Source organism: Protopterus annectens, chromosome 2.part0 (assembly GCF_019279795.1).
Source record: "Protopterus annectens isolate FY-2018-M chromosome 2.part0, PAN1.0, whole genome shotgun sequence".
Lineage (NCBI taxonomy): Eukaryota > Metazoa > Chordata > Ceratodontiformes > Protopteridae > Protopterus > Protopterus annectens.
The window spans coordinates 1,127,694,073-1,127,722,072 of NC_056728.1; positions in this window are offsets into that span (position 1 = coordinate 1,127,694,073).

The following is a 28,000-nucleotide window of genomic DNA, read 5'->3' on the forward strand; positions in this document are numbered from 1 at the left end:
TGTGATTTTGAACTCTGAAGTCAGTTCGAATACATATTTAGTATTGTCTTGTCCTTTTATTATTTATTATTCAATATATTTAAACCTATCTTTATGGCTGATATTTGTGAGACATATTTAAGCTCTTAGAGTTGTTGTTCTTTTGGCTTTTCCTGGTTAGGAGTCGCTACAGCAGAACTCCGGTCCGCTAATGATTGGCAGTAGATCTTTACAGTGCCGAGGTGCCAGTTCGACGCCCAACCTTCAATGAAGGCAAGTCCATTCTACGCATGTCTTTCGAATGCCACTCAACCATGGGGAGGACATGCAGACTCCACACAGAAGGCACTCCAGCCGAGAATCGAATGGGAGAGCCTCATATTTATTTGGTAACACTGTGGGCCACTCCTAATAGCCTTGCTGTTGGTCAAACTACCGTTTGGATTAGTAACATTACACAGTAGGATTGGCCACCCTTTGCTAAGGGCCTTAAAGTAGCTGGTACATAGTGGCTGGTGGTGGCAGAAACTGCCTTATAATCTTGGCAGAAGGGGGCATAGCTAGTAAACCTGTGCCAGCCTATCCCAGGTGTGTGTGTGTGTGTGTGTGTGTGTGTGTGTGTGTGTGTGTGTGTGTGTGTGTGTGTGTGTGTGTGTGTGTGTAAATTAAACCTCAAGGTGTGTATGTGTCAGCTACTTGGGCAGGGACATGAAGCACTGGTTGGACAGAGAGGATGCTGGAGGTCTTGGTTTGGCCATTCAGCTGAGATCTCAACCCTATAGCTCTGCTAGTGGGGAGTCTTATTGGGGATCTGGAGAAAGAGGGAGAAACCAGCCCCAGTTTGACTGTGGTTGCTGTCTGCTCTTAAGGGAAATTGCACTTTACTATGTGTGTACTTGTCATCCTCCCAGTGTGTACATTCCCCACTGTTGCCAGTGGTAAGGACTGAGGCTCCTTGATTACTGGGCCAGTGTTGGGACATCACAGTACCATTAACACCACATTATTGTGGAGTGTATCATTCAAGTGGTAATATATTATTTGAGTAATGCTAACTACTCTGATCTGTGTCCTAGAATTTGTCTATGATGTATTCATAGGCTGTCTGCATCATGACAATGGCTTCTTTCCTTGGGAAGCTGTCATACCTCTCAACCTCTTAGTACAAGAAATTTGGACAAAGTCTGACCAAATGCAGGACAAAGCCCTAAAAATAGGGACCGTTTTTAAATATTGCTTTTATAAACTTAAAAAGTTGCTAGAGTAACAGAGATTGTGTTAACATACATTTTCTGAAGGATTTGAAGTCTGAAATTCAAATGTATGTCATTATTTGGTGACTTCAATCCTCAGATCATCCCAGTGATTTGCCAGAAAAGCACAGATTTTATGAGGAACAGACCAAAAATACGAGGCAAAAATCTGGATAGTTGAGAGGTATGGAGCTGTCCTGTGTGTCACATACAGACATGTGGAATATTTTCATTGTGTTCCATACACATGGGGTTTCAGCTAACAACACTGTGTTACTTGTTGGGTTCACAGTCACTTTGTAAGCATACTCACTCTATCCATTGTGGGGACTGCACTGAGGCATTGGGTAAAATCAAAGGTGGAGGCACTTGCATCTATATTAATAACATGGTGTTCAGATGTACAGATTGTTACCAACACTGCTCGAGTGATGTAAAGCACCTAATGCTGAAATGCAGACCCTTCTAACTACAGAGAGAGTTTACAGCTGTGGTTATCTTAGCTGATTATATCCCTCCACAAGCCAACTGCTCGGCTGCATTGTGGACATTGTATGAGGCTATAAATGCACAAGAAAATAAATATCCTGATGCAGTGTTTATAGTGGCTGGTGACTTTAACCATTGCAACTTATGGTCTGTGATGCCAGCATACCAGCAATATATTACCTTTCCTACATGGGAGACAAATATACTGGGTCATGTATACAGTAATGTGAAGGGGCATACAAGCCTATATCTCACCCTCATTTTGGTCAATCTGATCATACCTCTGTATTTCTCTACCCAGCATATAGACAGCTCCTCAAACAAGCTCCCATTGTAAGAAAAACTATTAAGGTATGGACAGAGGAATCTGAACAAGAGATTCAGAATTGTCTTCAGTGTATTCAGTGGGATGTTTGTAAAATGGCTGGTATGAATGAGGATAGTATTGCTGACCTGGAGAAATACAGTTCAGTAGTTTCCAGCTACATAACCACATGCACTGACCTCACTGTGCCCCATAAAGACATCTGGATATATCTAAATAACAAACCATGGATTAACTCAGAGGTTCTCTCTACACTTCATGCCCAGTCCAAGGAATATGCATCAGGCAATATCAGTGAGTATAAAAAAATCTAGATATGATTCACACAGAGTTTTCGGAGCAGCAAAGGAGAATTTCAGTTGTAAGCTGGAAGGCTATTATTTGATGGCTGATACAAGGTGTTTGTGGTAAGACCTGGGAAACATCATAGGCTACCGAGACAATGGTAGAGGGATGACTACTGACTACAGTTTTCACCAGATGATTTCAACTAATTTTATGCCTGATTTGAGGTCCAAAACACTGAGTCAAAGAGTACCATCATAAGAGAGAGGGGCAGAGTGGAAGCACCACTACCTTTCACAATATCACCAGCAAGTGTGGCAAAGTCCTTGAGGAGGAAAAATCCCTGGAACGCAGCTGGTCCAGATAATATTGCTGGAAAGACACTCAAAACTTGTGTTTCAATGCTTGCTGATGTTCTGGCTGATATATTCAATCTCTCCCTTGCATGAGCTACAAATCCCACTTGTTATAAGGTGATCACTATTATTCCACTGCTTAAAAAGGGCAAAGTCAAGTGCCTGAATGACTATCGACGAGTTGCATTGACTCCCATAGTGATGAAATACTTTGAGAGAATCATTGTGAGTCATATTCAGTCAGGTATACCTGATACAATGGATCCCCTGCAGTTTGCATACAGACCGAATAGGTTGGCAGAGGATGCAGTCAGTACAACATTGTAAAGAGTTCTTACTTATCTGATGAATAAGGTTTGTTATACATGATTGATGTTTATTGATTATAGTTCGGCCTTCAATACGGTGATACCAGCAAAGCTCATTAATAAGCTGTCCATACTGGCTGTGCCACCGATTCTTTGCAATTGAGGCTTGGGTTTTTTAACAGGCAGACCACAATCAGTCAAGCTGGGGAATGACATCTCTAAAACAGTAATAATAAATACAGGAACTCCACAAGACTATTTTCTGAATCCAGTGATGTACACCATCTTCACTTATGATTGTGCTGCTTCTCAACATGACACCAGTATTGTCAAATCTGTGGATGATACAACAGACATTGGTCTGATCTCCAGAGGTGATGAATTAGGATATAGGAGGGAAGTGGAGAACCTTGTGAAGTGGTATCGGAACAGTAATCTCTCTCTTAATACCAGCAAAATTAGACACTGTAGTAAGTGATAAAAACTGTGCAAAATATCATTGGAGTAACACTCCCTGCATTGAAGGACATCTACAACAAAAGAGTTTTTAGGAGGGCTCAAAACATTATCATGGAGCCCATCCACAACGCAAACTGTTTATGTTGCTACTGTCAAGGAGGTGTTACAAGGGATCTATATCACTTAGTTGAAATTGCTATTCATCAAATACCTATTTGTCAACCCCTTTTTGCTGAAGTCACAAATTAGCAAACGGACTTTTAATCGAAGTTTTTCCTAGGGCAAACCAATGGTTGGCCACCATCTGGAATTTGCCCCTTTCCTCATTGTAGTGTAATCATGGAGATGGTATATTTGGTTGGGGGCGTGTGGTGAGGCACAGCCCCCCACATTGGAGGGTGTGGGGACAAAGCCCTCCACCTTAGTAGGTTTTAAGTTTTATGATTTTTTTTCCCCATCACTAGGGTGGCCTACTATTGGTTTTCCCTGGGAAAAACTTTGAATTAAAGTCTGTTCGTGATTTGTGACTTTGACAAAAGGTGTCAATGAATAGGTATTTGATGAATATTAAGTTTGACTAAGTGATATAAACCTGTTATAACAGCATGGTGCCCAGAACAACCAGGCTGAAAGACAGTTTTATACCTTAAGTTATTAGACTGTTAAATAAAACTCACATACTACCTCTCTCTCCAGTGTTGTAGGTTGGTTCACATTTGGAGGGAAGTTAGCTTTTTTTACACAAATTTGCTCTTTTTGTACAGTTATATATATTTACTAATATTGGTATTTATATTGTTTCTTTATTGTCTGAGATTACCTCTTCTTGTTAATTGTCATGTTTTTGTTATATGTTGCTGGAGGATTTGCAGAATAAGAATTTCATTGTATTATGTGATGCTGTCTCTAGAACATAAGGCAATAAAGGTGAATTGAATTGAATAGGCCTATGTATCTACAGAGATTCCATCTGTATAGACTTGGCATAGGAAGGAGTTTATTCAATCGACCTTATTTAATGCATGTATGGTAAACAGCATAACAGCCATCAGCACAAGTTAGCACGTTAGCTATTCATATGACCTGAGATAATGTTAATGTGTCTGTAGCATGCTACTGTGCTATTTAGGGAGCTGTAAGTAATGTCATTACGTACTCATATGTCATAGTAGATGTAGTATGTCATAGTCCTACACATATTTTTTCAGTCTTATTATTCTGGTGCACTTCATACGTGTTGTGCATATAGTGCACGTTACACTGGTGTACATCTTGGGTGCATGTTGCAGCTGTTTATGTTTATCACCACTACATAGTCTGCATAACATGCCTTGTGTGTTAACATGGGATGTTGACAGGCAGCTCAGGTTGTCATTACCTATGAGAATGGCTTGCCTTATCTGCTTAATGTGACCGCTTCTTTTTGAATGCATGTACCAGCAGGGTTTTGTCTGTCACACGTAGGAGCACAATAGATTGCACTCTGTCACTGAACATCATACTGTCATATAGATAGAGAGAGAGAGAGAGTGTGTGTGTGTGTGTGTGTGTGTGTGTGTGTGTGTGTGTGTGTGTGTGTGTGTGTGTGTGTGTGTGTGTGTGTCTGTGACAGCTTGCACTGGTGATGGAATATGCATGTGTGGCCTGTTGGAACTGTGTACATTACTGATATTCCTCACATTTCCCATTGTAATGCAGTTTTCCTTTGATGGCATCTGCACATGGGTAACATAGTTACCTAGTTTGTTTACATATTTAGTGCTGTGGTGGCATTGAGCATGTTTGCACAATATTTGTCATAGCCAATGGTCATGTAGGTCACAGTATGAACCCTAGTCACATGTCATCTGTATGCACCAGTAATGTACATTATGTCTCTGTGCCCCTTATATTTATCATACCATATGGGTGTACCACATATAAATCTGGCCATTTCACCCATTGGTACATTCAGTCACTGTATGAATGCATGTGTTTTGCCATAGGTGTAGCTGGCTGTGCTTCACTTGGGGCTGATACTAGCACCCTGCCTCCCCAGCTCAAAAAAAAAAAAAAAAAACACGTCAACTCTCTTACACAGACCTTTCGCACTCCCTCCCTGTTCCAGCTCTTCTTTAAAAGAGCAAAGTAAAACAAAATAAAAACTTTTGTTGTTTTTTTTTATCTGTAGCACGTTGATTGCTGCCACAACTTACCTCATACATAAGCACTGATGCACTGAACTCCCTTTCTGTACTGGTATACAGAAATGCTGGTACAAAAAGAAGAACTACAGGAATTGAACTTCATGATTGCTCCCCCAACACCTTTTTACCTGGAGCAACTGCCTCCCCCACACCAGTCTTGCTATGATGCTGTTTTATTTAGAAGGCTGTGTGTGTAATATCATTACACATGCATATGTCATCTTTTTTCGGTCTCATTATTCTGGAGCACTTCCTATGTATTGTGCATATACTGCACATATGTTACACTGGGTGTACTTCTTGGGTGCATGTTTATGTTTATTACCACTGCACATTCTACATATCATACCAGTGGTGTTAAAATGGCAACACCATTGTGCAATCCATATTTTATTCTTTCTTTTGTAAATGTGTGTTATTCCACACTGTGGTGGACTATAGCTGTGTACACTAGACTGACCTACTTCTTAGTTGTACATGATTACCTATTAAACTTGTATCTGCTCTGTGGGTGTGCCACAGGCTGTCTGGCATGGCAGTATTCATGTGTATGTCATAGCAGTGATTCAGTTTTATGCGTAGCTATGGTGCATTTAGGGTTTGTGTTGTACATGACTGTGTTATGAGTATCATTTGCACACATATCTTACTTCCTGTCATATGTGCATGTTGCACACATCACAAACTTCTCTTCACCTTGCTGTATATACCTTGAGGTGCTTGCCTGCAGCATTTTCACTTTGTAGTATTTTAGGGACACGTGCATGTTTGATGCTTTGATTCAGACATGATTGTCCTGTGTATTTATGATGCAGCTTTTTCATAATGTTTTGCATAATTACTCAGGTCATAATGTGACTGCAATCACTTTCTTTATAGGTTCTGACCATTTAATACACATATGCATGTCATATGTGTAGGATGTGAAGATGCTTGTGTGTACCTTTGTGTACAGCTGCATCATTGGTCTGTAAGGGTACTGTGCAGTTTGGGCAGTACACCCCTCCAGAGAGGCATGTCACTTACTTGCTACACACAGCAGTTGCATGGTGGAACACGTGAGGCTTCCACCTGTGTGTTATCTGGGCTGACGTCACTGCTCCTGCTTCTGTTACCAAACATCTTAGGTTCATTCGGTTCACCGGTAAGTACTTGGCTAGCTACTGTTGTGGGCCACTTTAATCCTAGCCAGTTTCCCTTTTTGCTTGAAATAAACTATCCCATTTCATTATAGATTGGTCTTACCCATCCCATGGTCGATAATTATATATTACCCCTAATGAGAATAACTGGCATCATACCATAGATAATTTGAGGAAACCTGTGCATGAGATAAAGCATTTAGGAGCTGCCTCTGTCCATTATTACTACAAGTGGAAGTCCTGGAATAAATTTTCGGTATCCCATCCATAAATCTAAGTTGTGCTTGAATATGGACAGGGATGAACTTTGTTTTATGTGGATGGAGAATCTGTTCCATAGCAACAGTATCCTCTGTGAGATATACCTGTCCCTTCAACCCATTCTGTTGATGTTCTGTTGTTGTTGCATAAGAGGTTTAGATCCTTAGACTGAGTATTTCTGATGGTATTAGATTTACTGATGTGCAGTAAATTCATTAGTAGTGGGTTGGAGGATGCCTTGTATGCTATACACAGGTCACCACTTAACAGTTTGTAGGATACCATTTATAGTGAAAGAACTTTGAGTCAGTCCATGTAGAACATGTTGTTTAGGCCTTGTATTCATTTATTAAGGTATTTCTGTGGGCATTCCTGTTCTTGCATGTGTCTGGAGAGACGCATGCCAACGGGGGGCATTATATTCAACTATTGGCCTAATGAGGGCTGAGAAAAGGAGGAGACAATGACATCCCTAGATCTAGAAATAATCCTTTTTTTATAAACTATGTAATAAGGAAGTGCTTTCTTACAACAATGCACAGTTGTTGCTCAGTAGGTCACTATCCACACCAGTTGCCAAATCCCAAACAACTCGCTCAACTCTTACCAGTGTATTGTCAATGTGGTAGTTCCCTGGGATAGATGATTTCCCAAAGGGTATAATAATGCCTTTAATGGCATTTAATTTTAGTCGATAATTTTGGCACCAGTTTTTTATTTGGGACAAACCTTCCTACAGGACGATAAGTCATTTGGGGACTCAATGACTGCTCCTAGCTTGCAGTATCTGCAAACTTAATCAGCTTTTACTTCAGAGAACTAGATGCCAAACAGTGGAGAGCCCAGCACAGAACCCAGGAGGACTCCACTGATAACACATCTCTTTTTGGAGGTACCTTCTCCTATTTTGATTATATATGTCCTATCTGTGAGCCAGTTGGCAATCCATCAGGTGACATATGTGTTTATTCCAAGTTTATTTAGCTTTTCTCCTATGTCTGAGTGGGGAATTGTGTCAAAAGCTTTGGCCAGGTCAAGGTATGTGGTGTGTACCATTTTGTCCATTGCTTTGGTGACCTTTTCTAAAAAAAACCATCAGGTTGAGTAAGCATGACCTGTTGTGACAAATCCAAACTTAAATGGGTCTAGTGTTTGGAGGAACCTTATGTTCATACTGATTAATTCCATGACAAGTCTTTCCATGGCTTTGCATATGAGGCTGGTCAGACTTCTGGGTCTGTAATTGCCTGTGTCTGTGGAATGTCCTTCCTTGTGTAGGTGGATGACTGTAGCTGTTCTCCATTCACTTGGTAGAAAACCTGTATGGACATTGAGACTGATCAGTGTTGCTGGGGGTGTGGCTAAATCGTAATTTACGCTATTAAAGATGCATCCAGCAATATTGTCAGGACATTTTGATGCAATATTTTAACTTTTGATATCACTTTTAACACTTGGTCTTGTGTGATAGCTGGAGGTGAGCCAGTTTCAGGTATATCTTCAGGGACAGACAGAGGGGAGAGAGACAGATTTTGAGCTAAATTTTTCAGCCAGTAAATTCACTATATCTTCAGCCTCAGTATAACTAACATAGTTCACAGTCATCTCAGCACATTACTGCATTGTCCTTTTGAGATTATAAGCATAGCTAAAAATGCCTTGTGATTGTCTTTGGTTTGGGTTTTAGCCACAAACTTGGATTTGGTGGATTTTATTGAGCTCCTGAATTGTTTTATATTTCAGTGACGAGGGCTCTAACATTCTGGGAATTGCGCTTCTTACTTTTAGTCAAAATTCCTTTCCTTTTACTATAAAGCTTGTTGATATTATGGTTCCACCATGTGGGTTTATTTCTGGGGCTTATTGGGTACAGCTGCATCAGTACAGCTGTGCACATGCTGGTATAGAGTGGTGGTGTACATTTCTGCATATTCAGTAGAGTTAACTGAGTTTGGTGGGGATTTGAAGCCTGCCAGTGTATCACTTAGTAGGTAGTTTGTCTTAAAGAAATTTCTAAAGCTACTTTGGGTGGAAGGGATCTCTGGTTTCAGTTTTGTTTCTCAGGATACTGCTTTATAGTCAGACCTAACAAGTGAAACACAAGATACAAGAGTGATGTTGCACAATGCTCCCATATCAGTAAGGACAAGATTCAAGATGTTATTCCCCATAGCTGGTACTCTGACTAATTGTTCCTGAGAATTTGTATTAACAAAGTCCAGGAATAGATTCAGAGGTTCATAGCAAGTTACTAGGCTATTGGTCCTAGGGCCTTTATAAGCCTAACTATGTCATACCCTTGTTCCCTTATTGACCAAGTTGTATGGTCTACATTCACAGAAGGAATCTATGATCAGCACCGACTGCCCTTATCTAACAGGGACATAGGTGACACCCCATGGGTAAATTTACAGTCTCCCATCCATTTGTCTAAGTTACACTTAACTAGGGTCATTAAGGAGCTCTGTTTTACATAAATTAGGAGTTTTTTCCAGAGGAGCGGCAATCTCTGGGAGACATATCTGTCTCTCCAGCATGTCCAGTTAATGTCGCAGATTAGGTTAAGATCCCTACAGGGAATGAATTTTGTCCCGTTTGACTTCTTGTGAATGTGCAACATTTCCATTAGGGCAGGTCTAAGACTGCTCTGTGGGCCAGGCACAAGTCACCTCTCAGCAACCTATAAGATACAGAGTACAGTGACAGGGCCTTCAGTCTGTCCATGTAGGTCACGTGTTGAAGGGCCAGAATGTTCTTGGTGAGAAACCTCTGTAATCTCTCCAGGTGATGCAGGTATCTGGTGAGGTACATGCAGAAAAGAGCACTGTACTCTTATTTGTGGTCTCATGAGGGATGCATACAGGGGAGTTATAGCATCCTTAGCACTGGATGTGATGCCCTTGCTTATAACATGTGCAACACAGAAGGCCTTCCTTACCACTGTGGACACATGGTGATCAAGTTAAGGTTGCTATCAACCTGAATTCCCAAATCTCTCACCACAGGGTTTGTGCTAAGGAGGTACTGTTAATGTTGTAATTTGCAGGGACTTCCCCTTTGCCAAAAGGGAAGAAAATGCATTTTTTGCATTTAGTTTAAGTCCATGGCTTTGGCACCAGTCATTTGTCTGTGTAAGCCCTTTTTGTAGTATGGCAACATCGTTGGGGGACTCAAAGATTGCACCCAGTTTGCAGTCATTGGCCAACTTGGTAAGCCACAGGCCATCTATTTTCACCTGGACTTCTGAGAAATAGATTCTAAACAGTAGGGTGCCCAGCACAGATCCTTGTGGTACACCACTGGTAACTGGTCTGCTGGTAGAAGTGGAATCCCCAAATTTGACTGTATGCATTCTGTCGGTGAGCCAGTTAGCTGCCTATCTAGTGACATATAGGTTAATTCCCAGCTGGGTGAGTTTCTCAATGATGCCTGAGTGAGGGATTGTGTCAAAAGCTTTGGCTAAGTCAGGATAGGCTGTATGTACTGTTTTGCCTTTATCCAGGGCTTTGGTGACATTCTAGAAGAAGTCCTCCAGGTTTAATAAGCATGCTCCACCCTTAACAAAGCCAAATTGGGTCAGGTTAAGAGTTTGAAGGTCACCTATGACTTTGTTGATAAGGTCCATAATGATTCTCTCCATGGGTTTGCAAATAAGGCTAATTAGGCTTATAGGTCTATAGTCCCCAGGATCAGTTGATGGTCCCCCATTGTTCAAGGGAATTACTGTTGCTGTTTTCCACTCTACTGGGACAAAGCCAGTACTTAGACTGTGGTTGAAGAGAGTGCCAAGTGGTTCCACTAGGTCCTGTTTTAGACCACTTAGTAGGCAGCTTGGGATGTTATCCGGTCTCGTGGGTTTGGCCATGGAGAGTGCAGTTATGGCCTGTTCTTAGGAGATACCAGGTAGAGGACTGGTGGCAAGTATGCTTTGGGGTATGTCAGGTGGGTACAGGGGTTGAAGTTTGTGGCAAATCTGTCTGCTAGCAGGTTGGTGATCTCCTCAGGGTCAGTAAGAGTGGTATGGTCCACAACTAGTTTGGCACAAAGCTGGCCTTCCTTTTAGATTTCTGATGTAGATAAAGAATGCCTTGTGATTATCCTTAGCTAGGGATGCTAGTTTAGCTTCATAATTGTCTTAGAGGACTCTACAAGGTATCTAATTTGCTTGTGCAACCTGTGGAGGGTGTCCATCTTCTGCTGAGTCAGTTCCCTCTTGTTCTTAGACATTAGTTTCTTCCTGTTTTGGCTTGTTTTTTTTTTTTTTTGTTTTGTGAAGACCTTGTTTTGATCGAGTCAGGTACAGCTGAGTCTATACATTTGTATAGGTGTTTATACAGGGCATTTGTGTGCACCTCTGTATAGGATTCATTGTTGACAGTAGTAGCAGGGTATTTGAAACTATTTATGCCATTACTTAGGAGTCTATAGTTTGCTTTGGAGAAATTTTTCATCCATTTTTCTCTTGGGGGGGGGGGCAGATGTAATCATTACTTCGAACAAGACTGATTTATGATCAGACCTTACAAGGGAGGGCAACACACAGGGGGTAGTGCAGAGACCCTGTATGTTTGTGAGTTCTAATTCTAGGACATTCAAGCCCCGTGTGGGGGTGCAGACTATCTGTTCCAGAGCATTTGTATTAACAAAGTCCAGGAACCTTAGGGTGAGCGTATTTGTGCTCATATATGACTCCCAATAGATGGAAGGACAGTTGAAATCCCCCTTCATCAAGGTGTTTGGCTATATGGTGAGTGACTCAAATAGGTCCAGGTAGACAGTGGGGTTCTTGTGATTCATGGTGGGGACCTATAGCTTGTGCTTGTGCACTAGTGGTGGTACAGGTTTCCCAGCCTATAATTGGATAGTTTAAATCACCTAGGAAAATGGTATTGGATTTAATGCTGAGTGATTCTAGTTCCTGTAGATTTGGCATTGTGTCTTTCTTTTGCTAGAGAGGGACTTCGATAGTTAGCTAATATATGGTACGGGACCTTTCTGTTGGTTATTTAGACTTAAACAGGCTCTAGTGCATCATGCTGCTTTACCAGGCTTGATGTGAGTCTCTTCTGGATGGAGATTGATACAACTTCACCTTTTTTACCCTTTCTACACGGTAACTGATCTAAACATGTGAAAGGTGTTATAGCCCTGCACAGCCAGAGTGCTCTCTGCTATTTTAATCCATGTCGAAGTCAGTACACAGATTCTTCATTGTTTCCAGGATGCCTTTTCACTTATTGTCCACCAGGTGGTAATATATCTCCACACTCTAAATATCAACTGTCCACTTACAGCCTCTCCTTTGCCATGCAGTGCATACCCTCATGTACAGTTACCATACACAGTCATACTCCAGATTTTGAGCCGTTTCATACATGTTTTCTATAACTGTCATGTTTTTTTCTTTCTATCTGTGTTGCAAAAACACCTCTCACCCTCTTAGTCAAGAAATCTCAGTAAATCAAAAATAATGAGGGGACAAAGGCCCAAAAATAGGATAGATTTTAAATATAGCCATTATAGACATAAACGTTGTTAGAATAACAGGATTTATGTTAGCATATATTTTCTGAAAGATATGAAGTCAGAAAATTAAATGTCTGTCATTATTTCATGATTTCAGTTCTCAAAGGTTTGCCAGAAAACCACAGATTTTAGGAGGAAAATGCCAAAAATATAAGGCAACAATCTGGACAGTTGAGAGGTATGGTGGAAAATGCATGGACTCTGCTGCACAGCATTCTGTCTATTAATTCTGGTGTCCACTATGCAGAACTATAACTTTTTGAACTGAAACTGAATCATCTGGAAGTGGATTATGCTTCAACCTATTTTAGATACACTGCTCTGTCCCCCTATCATCTCAATAAACCTCACATGCACAAAGAGTCTACGGGCATTGGGAAAAAAACATGCTACAGTACTAAAGCCATCCCTGATAAATTGAATTAATCTCATCCAGAGTTAGAGTAAAACAGTGTCCAACCAAACATGTCACACAAACTTGTAGCTCAGTTTACTTTACCACACATACACACACACACGCACACACACACACACACACACACACACACACACACACACACACACACACACACACACACACACACACACACACACACACACACACACACACACACACACACACACACACACACACACACACACACACACAAGCACTCTTTCTATCTCTCAGCTTGCTCAGTCATTTGTCTGTTTCTATCCACACTGCTGATCATATTAAGCTACTGCCCAGCTGCTCATACTGCCCCTGCAATAGGATTCACCCCCTCCCTGGACACTAGCTAGTCATCTACATAATGGAATGCTTTATCAAAGGCCCGGCACTGCTGACTGCCACTGTGTGTCCATTAACTTTCTGCTTGTTCCAGTCAGATAGGTCATGTAGATCAAAGTGCCACAATCAGCTCATCTACTTTCCATGCCGTCTCAAATACTTGAAGTGGGGGTATCACTCCTCAAGTGAGTGAAGGCAGTCAAAACAGTGTGGCATTTACTCTGTTCTCTGTTCACACAGGGTGACTGTAATGACTGATATATATATATATATATATATGGATCCCTATCACAACACCGACACGCCACAAACCCGACACTCAAAACAATGACATCAAAACACCGAAAACGCACAAAACCGGACACCATAACACTGACACCCAAAACACTGACACACAAAACGTAAACTACACATTACACACAACTATACATGCACTAACCGTAACCCAAACCCTAACCCTAAGGTCCGACACTACCGCACACTTACCCTACCCGCACCCTAACCCTAACTCACTTAACCCGCCACTAAACCTACATTCCATCACTATCGCACACTTACCCTACCTGCACCCTAACCCTAACTCACTTAACCCGCCACTAGACCTAAAGTCCATCACTATTGCACACTTACCTTACCCGCAGCCTAAGTCCGACACTACCGCACACTCACCTTTCCCGCACCCTAACCCTAAATCCCACCCTATCTCACACTTACCTGTCCGCTCCCTAACGCTAAATCCCTCACTATCGCACACTTACCTGTCCGCTCCCTAACGGTAAATTCCTCACTATCGCACACTTACCTGTCCGCTCCCTAATGCTAAATCCCTCACTATCGCACATTTACCTGTCTGCTCCCTAATGCTAAATCCCTCACTATCGCACACTTACCAACTCACGCTCACACGTTGCCCATGTCGGTGTTTCAGCTGTCGGGATTTCACCTTGTCGATCATCTGTCTCGTCGGTCTTCTTAGTGTCGGTGTTTCGGCGTGTCGATGAAGTCAAGGGGACCCATATATATATATATATATATATATATATATATATATATATATATATATATATATATATATATACATATATATATATATATATATATATATATATATATATATATATATTTATATAAGCCTAAGTTTTTACTGAATAGGGATTTAAGCGCTTTATATTTTATGAATGGAGTGTCTCATAATTAATTTCTGTCACACCTGTCAAGAGTCCCTGCTTTTCAAACATGTCTCTTGATTTTGTCTCTAAATTTTGCTTTATATCTCAAAAAGTTTCTAATTTTGAGAAAAAATAGTGAGGGTTAAAGTCATTACATAATTCCAGGCATTATAATGACAGATTTCCTGTTCATCAGAAAATGGACAGTAAAACTAATACTTCTACGCTATCAACTTTGTGAGAGACTACTGTAGGTGTACTGTCAATATTTTAGAAAGATTTTGACCCTGATTATTTTTGTATTTGTCCTTGATCTTAGAGAAAACGCAAACAACAGCTTCATGAAGTACGGCATTATTGCCTGAATGCATCAATAAAGACTTTTTTCTTTTTACAAACACCTTTATTGAATTATCACTTGTGACACAGGCAAATTTACATTCATATAAAAGTAATCACACTATAACTAAAATAAACATTTTACTTCACATATATTGCTATTTATCATATAACCTAAGCAACATTACATAAATTATTCAATTCCTGCCTTTTTTTAAAACAAGAAACGTCTTTATTAAACCATCACTTACTGCATAGGCAATCATACATTTATACAAATGAAAACATACCACAATGACACAATCCTAGTTGCAAGCATTTTACATCACAAACCATACTGACACACTCCCAGTTGCAAACATTATACATCACTTATAATCTACCCAATCTGTTTCAGTCAAACCTTGCGTAGCTTATTTAAGTCCTGCAGCCTTTTAAACCTCATGTACTGTTCCCACAATTCCCGTTTTTCCTGTGTAGTCTGCTCCTACTCTTTTCTAAAGATCTTAGACTCCAGAGAATTTTTCCTCAGGCAGACAGCAAATGTTGGAGGTTTGACGGGGAAGAAAGAGGTAATTGGGAACATATTTTCTGAGAGTGTGGTGAATTGGCAGACTTTAAGTATTCATTGCGGGATGCACCGTCAGAGATGCTGAGTGGGCAGATTCGTCGGACGAGGGAGATGATTTTTGTGAGCTATAATACAGAATCGGAATTGCCTAGGCATGGCATCAATAAATACATAAAAAGTCAGTGGGCATTGAGTAGCTCTATGACTTTAAGGTGTCATGTGCACATATCCCATGGGTCTCCTTTAAGGAAAGTTTAAGCTATTACAGTGGAGATTCTAAAAATGGGACATCTCAACTACACTGTGTTGTTACTTTTTTGTTAAACAGTGTAGCATTGCATTTGGGCTAATTTTAATTGAGATAGGATGTTTATGGTGGCTGTCATTGTCTGTATTTTATATGTACAGATCAAAAACTTTTAGTTTAAGCCAGGATTACAAAATACACTGCACACTGTACAGTCCTGTTTGTAGCAGAATTGTTCAGTGTATTATGCAAAAGTGATTTAGAGACCCCTGTAGTGCTACATGGTATGAAGGTAATAGTCCACAGTGCTACACCAATCTCATTGGTGAAGACTGCATGCAAACAGAACAGTCCAGGGGTGTGGCTAATGTTAATTAGCAGTGTAAGCTTCCCCAGAACTTCTCACTGGGATCGGAATAGCATGGGAGAGCAACTCAAAGATTAGCTGCACCGTGCTACCTTAAGAGCAAAGTGAGAAAAGTAAGCTATCTTTTGACAACTTAACCCCATTCATTCCTGTATTAGCAGTCAGGCTGTTATTGCTGTGGCAGTTTAGTACAGTGAAGCAATGTGTGTGTGTGTGTGTGTGTGTGTGTGTGTGTGTGTGTGTGTGTGTGTGTGTGTGTGTGTGTGTGTGTGTGTGTGTGTGTGTGTGTATGTATATGCGTATGTGTATACATGCATGTGTGTTTTGTGTGTGTCTGTATGTGCGTGTGTGTGTGTGTGTGTGCGCGTGTGTGTCTGTGTGTGTGTATGTATATGTGTATACGTGCATGTGTGTTTTGTGTGTGTGTGTGTGTGTGTGTGTGTGTGTGTGTGTGTGTGTGTGTGTGTGTGTGTGTGTGTTTGTGTGTATACATCTTTAGGTACCTATGCCACTGTATTGCATGGGTTGGCATGGGGAAAACTAGTGCAGTTACCTGTGACTGTGCAGTATTTGATTCGGAGTCCTGATAATGAGCTTCTAATAGGATGTTGCTCCATGCAGCAGATCATATCTTTAAATCACATTATATTGTTGTCACACTATTGGGCACGGTGGCATTACCCAAACAGTGATGTTATTTATGAACCCCAGCCTTAGCTTTTAGTGAGCTACATAAATATAGTGGTTTTGGGGAAATTTTAGTAGTTTTGATGAGGTACTAATTGTGTGGATAAACTGTTGTTGATAAGCCAAGACTGCAGATATTTTTTTGGTGATACACAAAGTGTATAAGAAGTAAAAACATATCCGTGCAATGTAAAAGAGACATGTTTTTGTCACATTCTTTATACTGTGTCTACTGAAATGAAACTAAATTTGTGGGAAGGTTTATTTCCTATCAAAAATATAGAAATTAATATACTGTGTTGAAGTTATCTCCTTAGTCTAAAAACTCTCCCAAGTTCCCTCATTTGATGCCTGTGGTGTCCTCAAAGCTGTAAACCACAGGGACTAGAAATACCACAAAGATAAACAAAAGTTAGTTATCTAATCAAGAGCAACATCTGTACAGCTTAACATGCACTGTCAAGAAAAACAGCTAACTTGGACCATAGAAAACTAGCCTGACCATACCTCTCAACCTCTCAGAGCAAGAAATCAGGACAAAGCCAAAAATAATGGAGGGGGGGCAAAGGCCCCAAAATAAGGACACTTTTTAAATACTGCTCTTACAAACTTAGAAAGTTGATAGAATAACAGGTTTTGTATTGTTATGTAGTTTCTAAAGGATATGAAGTCTGAATCTCAAATGACTTTCAATATTTATTATTATCTAGTAACTTTAATCTTCAGTGATTTGCCAGAAAAACACATTTTATTAGGAACAGACCAAAAGTATGAGGCAAAAATCTGGACATTCTACGAAAATCTGTACAGTTGAGAGGTATGAGACATATATTCTCATACAATGTGGGAGCACACAGACAGCAGTCACAATGTACAAAACTGCGTTGGAGACAAATGCAGCTAGAATTAGTCGCATAGAATGATTCAGATTAGGTGCCCTCAATTAATAAATTCAGGTTGACTATTATAGCAAGCCAAAAAAGGTGGTGCATTGTGAAAATGAGTGAATCATAGGTTCATAGGTTGGTACTAGGCTATTGGCCCTAGGGCCTATACAAGCCTATCCATAACAATTCCCTGGCAATTTCTTCCCACACTATTTACTTCCCCGGACCCCTGTCTAGCAGGGCGACTGACGTGATCCCTGGGGTGAATTTCCTTTCTCCCATCCAGTCATCAAGGTTCCTTTTGAAGAGGGCCAAAGAGGTGCTCTGCTTGACATGTATGGGCAGTCTATTCCAGAGTCTGGGGAGTCTCTGGGTCAGAAACCTATCCCTTCAGCATGTTTTGTTTATTGTGATGACAAGATTTAGATCCCTGGAGCATGTGGCTCTGAGAGATTGGGATTTTTTTAAGTGTAGCATGTCCAACAGCTCTTGGTTTGACATGGCCTTGTTTGTTAAGCAGAGATCGCCTCGGAGTAGACAATATGCGACAGAGTATAACTGGAGTTTTTTAAGGCAGTCAGCATAAGGCATCTGCTTTAGGCCTGTGATTCTTGTAGTGAGGTATTTCTGCAGCCTTTCCAGTTGTTGCAGATGTCTTGAGAGGTACATACCAAATGGGGTGTTGTATTCTATAATGGGTCTAATGAGGGATGAGTACAGTGGGACAATGACCTCCTTTTTTCTGGATGAAAAGCCCTTAGTGATGAGATATGTCACATAGAAGGATTTCCTGACTGTTGTGGTGATGTGGTTATTGAAGGTGAGACCACTGTCCACCTGTGTCCCTAAGTCTCTTATCACACTTTTGGTGTGGTAATTCATGGATACATGTTTTTTCCCAAAGGGGATAACTATACATTTCTTGGCATTGAGCTTAAGCCCATGGCTCTGGCACCAAGCATCTGTTTCTGTAAGGCCTTTTTGTAGAGTATCAACATCATTTGGGGATTCAATAGTGGCTCCCAGTTTGCAGTCATATGCAAACTTTGTTAGCCAGAGTCCCTTAGTGTTGGCATGCACTTCAGAGAAGTAGATGCCAAACAAGAGAGGTCCCAGGACTGAACACTGGGGTACTCCACTTGTCACTTGTCTAGAGCTGGATTTCGAGTCAGCTACTTTTACAGTGTGGGTTCTGTCAATAAGCCAGTTGGCAACCCATCGAGTGATGTAGGGATTAATGCCCAGCTTAGTAAGTTTATTTATGATTCCAGAGTGGGGGATGGTGTCAAAGGCCTTGGCGAGGTCCAGATAGGCTGTGTGGACTGCCTTACCCTCGTCTACTGCTCTGGAGACTGATTTGAAGAAGTCAATCAGGTTCAGGAGACAGGATCGGCCCTTCACAAACCCAAACTGGGTGGGGTCCAGTGTTTTAAGGTTGCCAATGTCTTTGTTTATAAGTTCCATGATAATACGTTCCATGGCCTTGCAAATCAGGCTTGTCAGACTGAGGGGGTGGTAGTTCCCGGGATCCAAGGTGGATCCCCCCTTGTGGAGCGGGATAACTGTAGCTGTGCGCCACTCAGTGGGCATGAAGCCTGAGATGAGTGTATGATTAAACATGACACTCAGGTGAGGTGCCAGTTCATTTTGTAGTTCATGTAGTACACAGCCCGTTATGTCATCTGGTACCATGGATGCTGTATTCTTAGCTTTGGAGAGTGCGTTTTTTACCTGTGGGGCCATTATTACCAGAGTTTGGCAATCTTCCAGTATTGAGTTGGGCCATTTAGGGGGTGAGAGGGGGTGAAGTTGGCACTGAATTGATCTGCCAGGATATTGGCAATATCCTTGGGATCAGTATATTTAATGCCATTCTGTTGTAGCTCAAAGCAGATCTGAGCATTGCCATTTAAATTCTTGACATAGTTATAGAATGCCTTGTGGTTGTCTTTGGAATCTTTGACAATTTTATTTTCGTAACTAGCTTTGGAGGATTTTATGACGGATCTCAGCTTCTTACTGAGGCTGGTAATGGAGTTTTTTGCATCCTAGGATTTTCCTCTTTTCTGCAACAGTTTCTTCCTTTTGTTGTAAAGTTTATTTATAGCAGAGGACCACCAGATTGGCTTCCTTTTTTTGGAGGAGAGCATCTCGGTTCTATTTGGGATGGCACAATTCATGCATGAGTGGATGTGCTTGTACAGTGTCTTAGTGTAGGACTCAGCAGTCGAACTTTCAGTTCCCGTCTGCATGGGTCTCATGAAGTTTGTAACTTCTGACTTGAGTAGCATGAAGTTGGCTTTGGAGAAGTTTTTTATGGAGGTTTCCTTACTGGAGGGGTGGGGGTGGGATCTGGATGTTAAGGGTGATTAGCTTATGGTCTGACCTGACCAACGGGGGGGGGACCATAGGTGTGGAGCATTGGTTTCTCATGTTGGTAATGACCAGGTCTAGGATATTGGAGCCCCTGTTGGGACTATGGATTAGGTGATCCACTGCAGTGGAATTTATGAATTCCAAGAACCGTTGAGCAAAGGTGTTGGTACACGAGTAGTTTTCCCAGTTAATAGCAGGGTAGTTGAAATCACCCAGTATTAGGGTGTTTGGTTGTATATTAATATTTTCCAGTATGTTTAGAAAGGTGTAGTGAGAATCTTGGGGCATGGTGGGGGATCTGTAACAAGCTACAATTTGGATTGCAGTCTTACCTAGTGTTAGTTGCACCTGGAGAATTTCAGACGCATTATGTTGGGCAACTAATCTGGTGGTGTGAATATCCTTGGTGAATATGGACACTCCTCCACCTTTAGTATTTCGATCCTAGTTTGGTGGCCAAAAAGTGCGGTAAGAGTTGTAGCCTGGTATTGCAGGGGGTGATCTCTGGAGCCTTGATTCAAGTCTCAGTTACTGCACAGATATCAACGTTCTCCATTTTTAGGAGTGCCTCGAGAGAGTGCATTTTGAGGTTTAGACTTCTACCATTGAGTAGCATTACCTTCATGATGCAACATGACATTTGCAAAGGCAATTATTTCCACACAGCCTCAAGAAAAATATAGAAATGTTATGACATAGAACCCACGCAATTGTAATAAGAAGCTGCAGATCAAGGAATACATATTTACGATGTTGTATTAGGAAGTCAGCCATGAAGTGCAGAGGATCTGTTATCATGACTCCAATAGGTGCCAAAGAGGAGTTGGCATGCACCGCATTCAACCATCATGACTCAGGGGCCACAGTATATCATGACAGAAAGGTACACCAAAAGATAAGGAAAGAGGCTGCTATAGCTATAAAGTACCCCAGCCAGATAATCAGCACCCCACAATGGGCACTTTAAGAGAGGTGATACTGACACTGGCCACAACAATGCCAAAATACTCAGACAGGTACACCAAAAGAGCTACCACTGATGGCTGCAGCAATGCCTGTATACATCCTCTAAATGGCCAGTTCATCAACCTACTTATTACAAAGGATATTAACAGCTCACCAGTCTGGGAAATGGATGGGAAATCCTCTCCCAGGACTAGTGTCTCCCAACATATGTATATCATCTACCTAGCAAGGGAGGAATCCAATGCATACATATGGCCTCTTGTATATGAACTAATAGGATTAGACATGGAAGTAACAAATGATGGGATAGTCTTACACCTGACAGAGCTAGTGGAGCAGGAGAAGATGGGATTGCTGCCAAGCTACATAGTCTCTGATTCAGAGCATTTAGCTATACAATTCATACACATTAACTTCCCAGCATGCAAAGAAACAGATGCTCATTTCACCTAGCATAATTCATCTAGAACCAGATACAGTGAAAGACTGATGCATCAGTATAGTAACTGCTCTCCATTCTAACTGTAAGTTAAACAGCTGGCAGCACTGATCTTTCTTCCTCCTGAGAAGATGCCACCCATATACAAAGACCTAAATAGAGCCATACTGGACACACACCTAACTCCTACCCAGCCAACCACAGAAGACTCCTCCAATCCTACTCAGCCACCCACCCCATCTCACATCATCACACCCACACATTCTCAACCATTCCACAATAATCCCCTCTACCAATCACACTTTCCCATTCCCCAACAACCTTAACCCAAACTAACTTAATCTGCAGTACATTTACCTAGCATCTATACCTACTGCACTACTTAATATGCCTGACACCATTTCTTACACCCAGCCCATCCTTCTGTCATTCCTAACACTACTTACATATATCACCTCTTATCACTTCCTCCTGCCCCACACATTTCCTCATCATGCCACCTCTACTGCATACTCCACAATATCTACATCTCCTCCCTTACCTACACCACACTCTCCCGACACACACACATCATTCCTCACACCCTTAAACCTCTTCTAGCATCTCTCCCTATCAATACAATCTCCACTAAATATGACAAGTACATAACTAACCTAATCAAAACCGAAGCAGACTGACACTTAGTGGAGACATACATCCTAATCCCAGCCCAACTAATATTAATACCCATTCTTGCAATAACACCCCTTCCCATAACATACTTCACCTTCCTAGAAAACCTGCTTAGTGATACTAAATATGAATATCAGAAGCATTACCAAAAAAGTCCATGAACTGCATATCAATCTTTCACTGTATTCTCCTGACCTAGTATTACTGAGACCTGGTTAAAACCCGACATCACCAGTACTCAAATATTATCTCCAGGCTACAGCATCATACGTAATGACTGTACATCCAAAAAGGACACGGTGTAGCCTTGATGTTTAAAAATCAGCTAAATATAGAAAGCCTGGATATATGTACACCTCCCTTATCTAATGCAGAAATTCTGCTTGCAAAACTAAAACTAAATTCCACGAAGAGTGTAGCTATAATCGGTTGCTATATACCCCCTTACAACAACTTAGCTACTGTCAAAACCCTACTTGAATGGAGCTGTAAGGTCCTCCAGCATGAAACCATAATCTTAGGAGACTTTAGCAGCGACTGGTTATCCTGTGATTCTAATTATCCTTCCAGTTCCATCAACTTCTATGGATTTTCCCAGCTCATCCAATCTCCCATACGAATTGATAAAACAACCAAGAGGCAGTCAATTCTTGACTGGATTCTGACTAATAAGCCAATGCTTATCTCCCAATCAGGTTGTCTGCCAGACAGCCTGAGTGACCACTTACTCACATTTATGATAAGACATTGCACTACCCATGAAAAACCCACCATTTTCCAAACTATCAGAAGCAAAAAGAACTTAAATCCAGCTACATTTATTAATACCCTAAAAGCCAGCAACTGGACTCCTCTCAAGTACCTTAAATTAGATGAAGCTGTTCAATACTTCAGCTCAACCTTGTTGGATATCCTCAACTCCCAGCCCCCTGAACTATAAGAATTAAATCTAACTACAACCCCTGGATGACCAAAGACATTAGATCTCTGCTGAAATCTAGAGATAGAGCCTGGGTCCATTGGCACAAAACTGGACAACTCACTGACAGGGAAACATTTCTTGAACTCCGCAGTAAAGCAAAAAAATGTGTCAAAACAGACAAAATTAGGTACTACCACAACATGCCAGCCAAATATCAAACTAATCCCAGAAAGTTTTGGTCAGTAATTAACAATATTTTCCACCCCAGAAAAATGTTCCAACTCAATTAAACATATTCTTCACTGACTCAGTTCTTAAACTTGCTAGCTCCCAAAACTGTTCATCTTCCAACCCACCTCCTGATTTCCTTACTAACTGTGATGACTTTACCTTCTATCGTATCCCTACGGACACAATTAAAAAAACTCCTCAAGAAATTAAAGCCCACCACTTTAGCTGCTGACAAACTCCCATTTGAATTCTTAAAAAATAGCTGCTGATCCTATTGCATACCCAGAATCCAATCGTATCAACTGCTCTGTATCAGAAAATAAAGTCCCAGACATCTGGAAAGTGTCTCACATTATTCTACTCCATAAAGGGGTAGCTCAAAAGAGCTAACCAACTAGTGTCCCATAGCCATACTCTCACCCCTGTCCAAAATACTGGAAAGGTGTATCCACTCTCAGATTACAAATTACCTTACCACCCAAAACATACTTACTAACATAGCCATACTCTCACCCCTGTCCAAAATACTGGAAAGGTGAATCCACTTTCGGATTACAAATTACCTTACCACCCAAAACATACTAACACCCAACATGGCTTCAGGCCATACCAAAGCACCACAACAGCCCTCATGTCATGCACACATATAGTCAACAACCACAGAAATAATGGTAACTTTGTGTCTGCTATCTTTCTGGACCTCTAAGCCATTTGATATGGTTAACCACAACAAACTCATTTCATCCATCTCTGAACTGAATCTTAGCAGACCTACTATCACCTGGTTTCAAAGCTATTTAACAAACAGGCAGCAAGCAGTGCAGTGGAAACATGAACTCTCTCCATTACTACCCATTGCACTTGGCATTCCCCAAGGTTCCATCCTTGGTCCACTACTCTTTTCCATCTTTACTAACAACCTCAACTCCTCTTCTCTGCATGCCTCAGTTATCAAGTATGCTGATGACTCAACGCTAATCTATTACTCTCCTTCTCTCCAAGAACTGCAACTAAAGGGGGCAGAGCCTAGATGGCCAACTAATAGCAGCATCTTTTTAGAGCTCCACAAAACTATACTAGAAAACAGGAAAAAAATCAACGTCATCAAATAGAAACAGCAAATCCTTATCAAGGAACTTTCTAACTACAATCTTATCAAATTTGAAGAAATTCTGTTGAGAATTTCCTGTCAAAATAAACTGCAGATTATTTCAACTGCAGGAAATGGCCAGCTCAAAGAACTCTCACTCAGAAACTACTATGAAGAAGGAGATCCAATGGATGTCTTCCACACTACATGAACTGTCCTTGAAAATGGATTGATCTACAGACAACTTGGAAAATTTCAAGGAAAACTGCAAAAAACAAACTGATGTTCTCAAAGAAATGCTACAGCAACAACAAAATAAAATACTAGATATGGAAACTTCACTGAATGACATAGATGGGAGGCTCAAGGAAGAGGAAAATCAGACTGAATTATTATTACACCAGAATAACTGGTTAATCAACAAAATGGATGATCTGGAGAGGAGAACAAATATAAGAATCTTTGGACTCCCAGAGAAATCTGAAGGTGAGGACATCATTACATTTCTAAACTCTTGGCTACCCAAAGTATTAGACTTAAAGGAGGGACTATCAAATGGTATAGAGAGAGCACACAGAGCCATAGGAAAACCACAACCCTCTTCATCTAAAGCTCCTCCAAGATCAACTGTGGTAAAATTTCTGTCATATCTAGATAAAGAACTTATACTAAAATCAGCCTGGAGAAAAAGTCCTTAACATACAAACAAAGTCAGATAAGGTTTGACAATGACTACTCTGGAAGAGTGTTAGAAATAAGGAAAAAAACCTGGCCATTGGTGAAACTCCTCAAACAAAATAAAATAAAAGCACAATTGGTCTACCCTGCTAAAATCAGATTTTTTTATTCAAATGACATGAGGACCTTCAACAACTTCAAGGAAGCATCTTCATTTATCAAAAATAACAATATCATCACAATTCCTGAAGAAATGGACTAGTCAACAACTACCACCCTGAAAAGATCTCCTGAAAAAAATAATGGACTGATGTGAGGAAAAAGAAACAAAGAACTGATCTTAAAACCACAGAAACTCTCAAATCTCTCAGAGACTCAACTAAGATATAGTCTACATGTTCATGCAACCAAATAAGTATGTATTTTAACTTATTTCATTGACTATAATTTTTCATAGAATTCTTCCTTTCCACTGATCTTTATAAATGAATATTTAATACAGGCTTAACTCTACCTATGCTAATGAAATAAGTTTATGAAAGCTAAATGAAAGTCAGTTAATTAACATAACATTAACACAATGACAAACAGAATACAGAAAGCATTAATTGACACAACGCAGATTATTTAGTAACTTGTGAATAATGTATTTGAATGACTGCATTTCCATAAAGACACTGGTTAACAAGTATATTTATTCTAATAATTCATAGAAATGTAGAAAAGGTCCCTTTGTATGTGGCTTTGCTTGGTTTCTCAACATAACAAGTATTTAAATTAGTTAAAACTAACGGCTTCTGTGCTTCAAAAAAAAAAAAAGACTTATGTCAAATTTTGAATGGATTTGAGAACCCGTACATAAACAACTTTCTGACTAGATTATCCACGTGCATTCATTAACTTTTTTTCTCAACAATCTAAAAGATAAGAGCACTTTTCACACATATATACTCAAAGCATTTACATTAGAATACACAGCATTGTGGGTATTGCAAGGATTATACTGTGATAGAAAAGGAAAGCCTCAATTAATTTACATACCGCTCGCACTTCTTTATTATTTAGTATTCCATTTGAAGCATGATACACAAAAAATGTGGATTGCGATATTTTCTGCCTACATATGTTTCTCTAATCAGGTAGAGACAGAGATTAGGTCACAGATTTACAGAAGAAGCAAGAACAACAGTGGAAAGGCATGGGAAAGCGTATTAACGTGCACACATACTTTCCCCTTCCTTTCTCACACTTCCTAGACAAGCAAAAAGATTTTTAAGGCGGTAAATGTCTCTCTTTAATTTAAACTGACAAATAGACACTAAGAGAGATACTAGATCATAATAAGACTAAAATCAGAAGTTTGATATCATTTGTATTAATAGTTTTCTTGCAATATGCAAGAGATGTTTATATATCCTTTGTTGTTTGGTAGCTGTTTATACATGACTGCAGCTTCCTGGGGACTTAATTAATTAGACTGAATAAGGTGGGTAGAGAGTAGCACAGTGGAGTGAATCTCATTGAAACTGCTTTATAAGGGAACAGAAACCAATTAAGTTAACTCCTATATCAATAGGAGCTCACGGTTTACTTACTTAAAAAAAAAAAAGAGGAGACTATATAATTTTAAGCTCATAGAGACACAGTTAAAAACTAAAAAACTTACTAGTAGTATACTTTGAGCAATTTTGTGAATAGTTTTATGGGTTATAAAAAAGATTCTTGTTTTTAGACCTGTGCATTTAGTGTCTTATGATACATGCATTTAATATGCTGTATGATTGCATCACAGTATACAAAAGTACAAAGCACAAGAAAAGGAAATTATTGTTTGTACACTAACAGACAATGCAATGACAGTGATTTCTAGCATTGCAGACTCATCTGTTATTACCAATAGAGACAATTTTGGTAATTGTTTATGCCAATGATTAGAACACTCACCAAAGCAGTAGTTCACATTCTGCTCTCAACAAAAATTATTACGTGTATAGGATTTCTGTCACATCATGAATGTTCAATGTCTTTAAAAGTCAGCACATGAAAGATTGACTAAAACATGTTTAACATACAGTTTACTAACAGCGCATATTATAGAAGATCAAAAGATCTCAAAAGGAAAATAAACTCCTTATACAATCTACAAACCATAGTCATGACACACCATTCTGAACAATTTTGATTGAATAATGGTAGTGTTATGGAAGGCTTTTTAAATTAAGGTGTATAGTTAACGCTATGGTAAGCACACTGTAATTAGATAGACACAGAGAAACCTGGGGAGTCTGTGCTATGAAAATTCTTTGAAGGTAAGTGTACGCTTACCACCAATGCGGACACTGTCTTAACTGCAGCTTGGTAGGAGATGGTTTTCTCACCAAAATGATTACAGCATAGCCTAGAAAAAAACATTTAGTTCCTTAGAAGAAGAGGAATACACTAGGAGACAGAAATAGGAGCTATGGTTTACTTGTACTCTAATTATAACTAACTTGGTATTTGGGAGACGGTTAGATACATATCTTCAGAAAAACTCATATCAGAGTGTGGCAAATTTTCTTTTTACTTGTTGGTAGATATGAGAGATAATCTGATATAATTTCTTTTTTCTATCAGATTAGATGTGCATATCACTTCATATTTACCAATGGGATTATCAAAATGTTTGATTACTTGGTATTATGTATTTAATCTTGAATCACCTATGTTTTCCTTTATTTATTGGCCTGAACTTAGATATAACTCATGTTTTTCAATTAAAAGACAGTCTGTTTACAAAAACTAAAATTAATAGAGATGTTACACAATTTATATATTATAGGACAACATTAAACATATTTTCACCACAAATACTTATAAATACAAACAAAAGGAATGGACTTAACCATACTATCATTAAACACAAATGGTTTAAACAATCCAAGGAAAAGATCAAATTTATTAAGATATATGAAATCAAATAAAGCACAAGTGGTATTTCTTCAAGAAACACAATTTAAACTAAATGATAATTATATA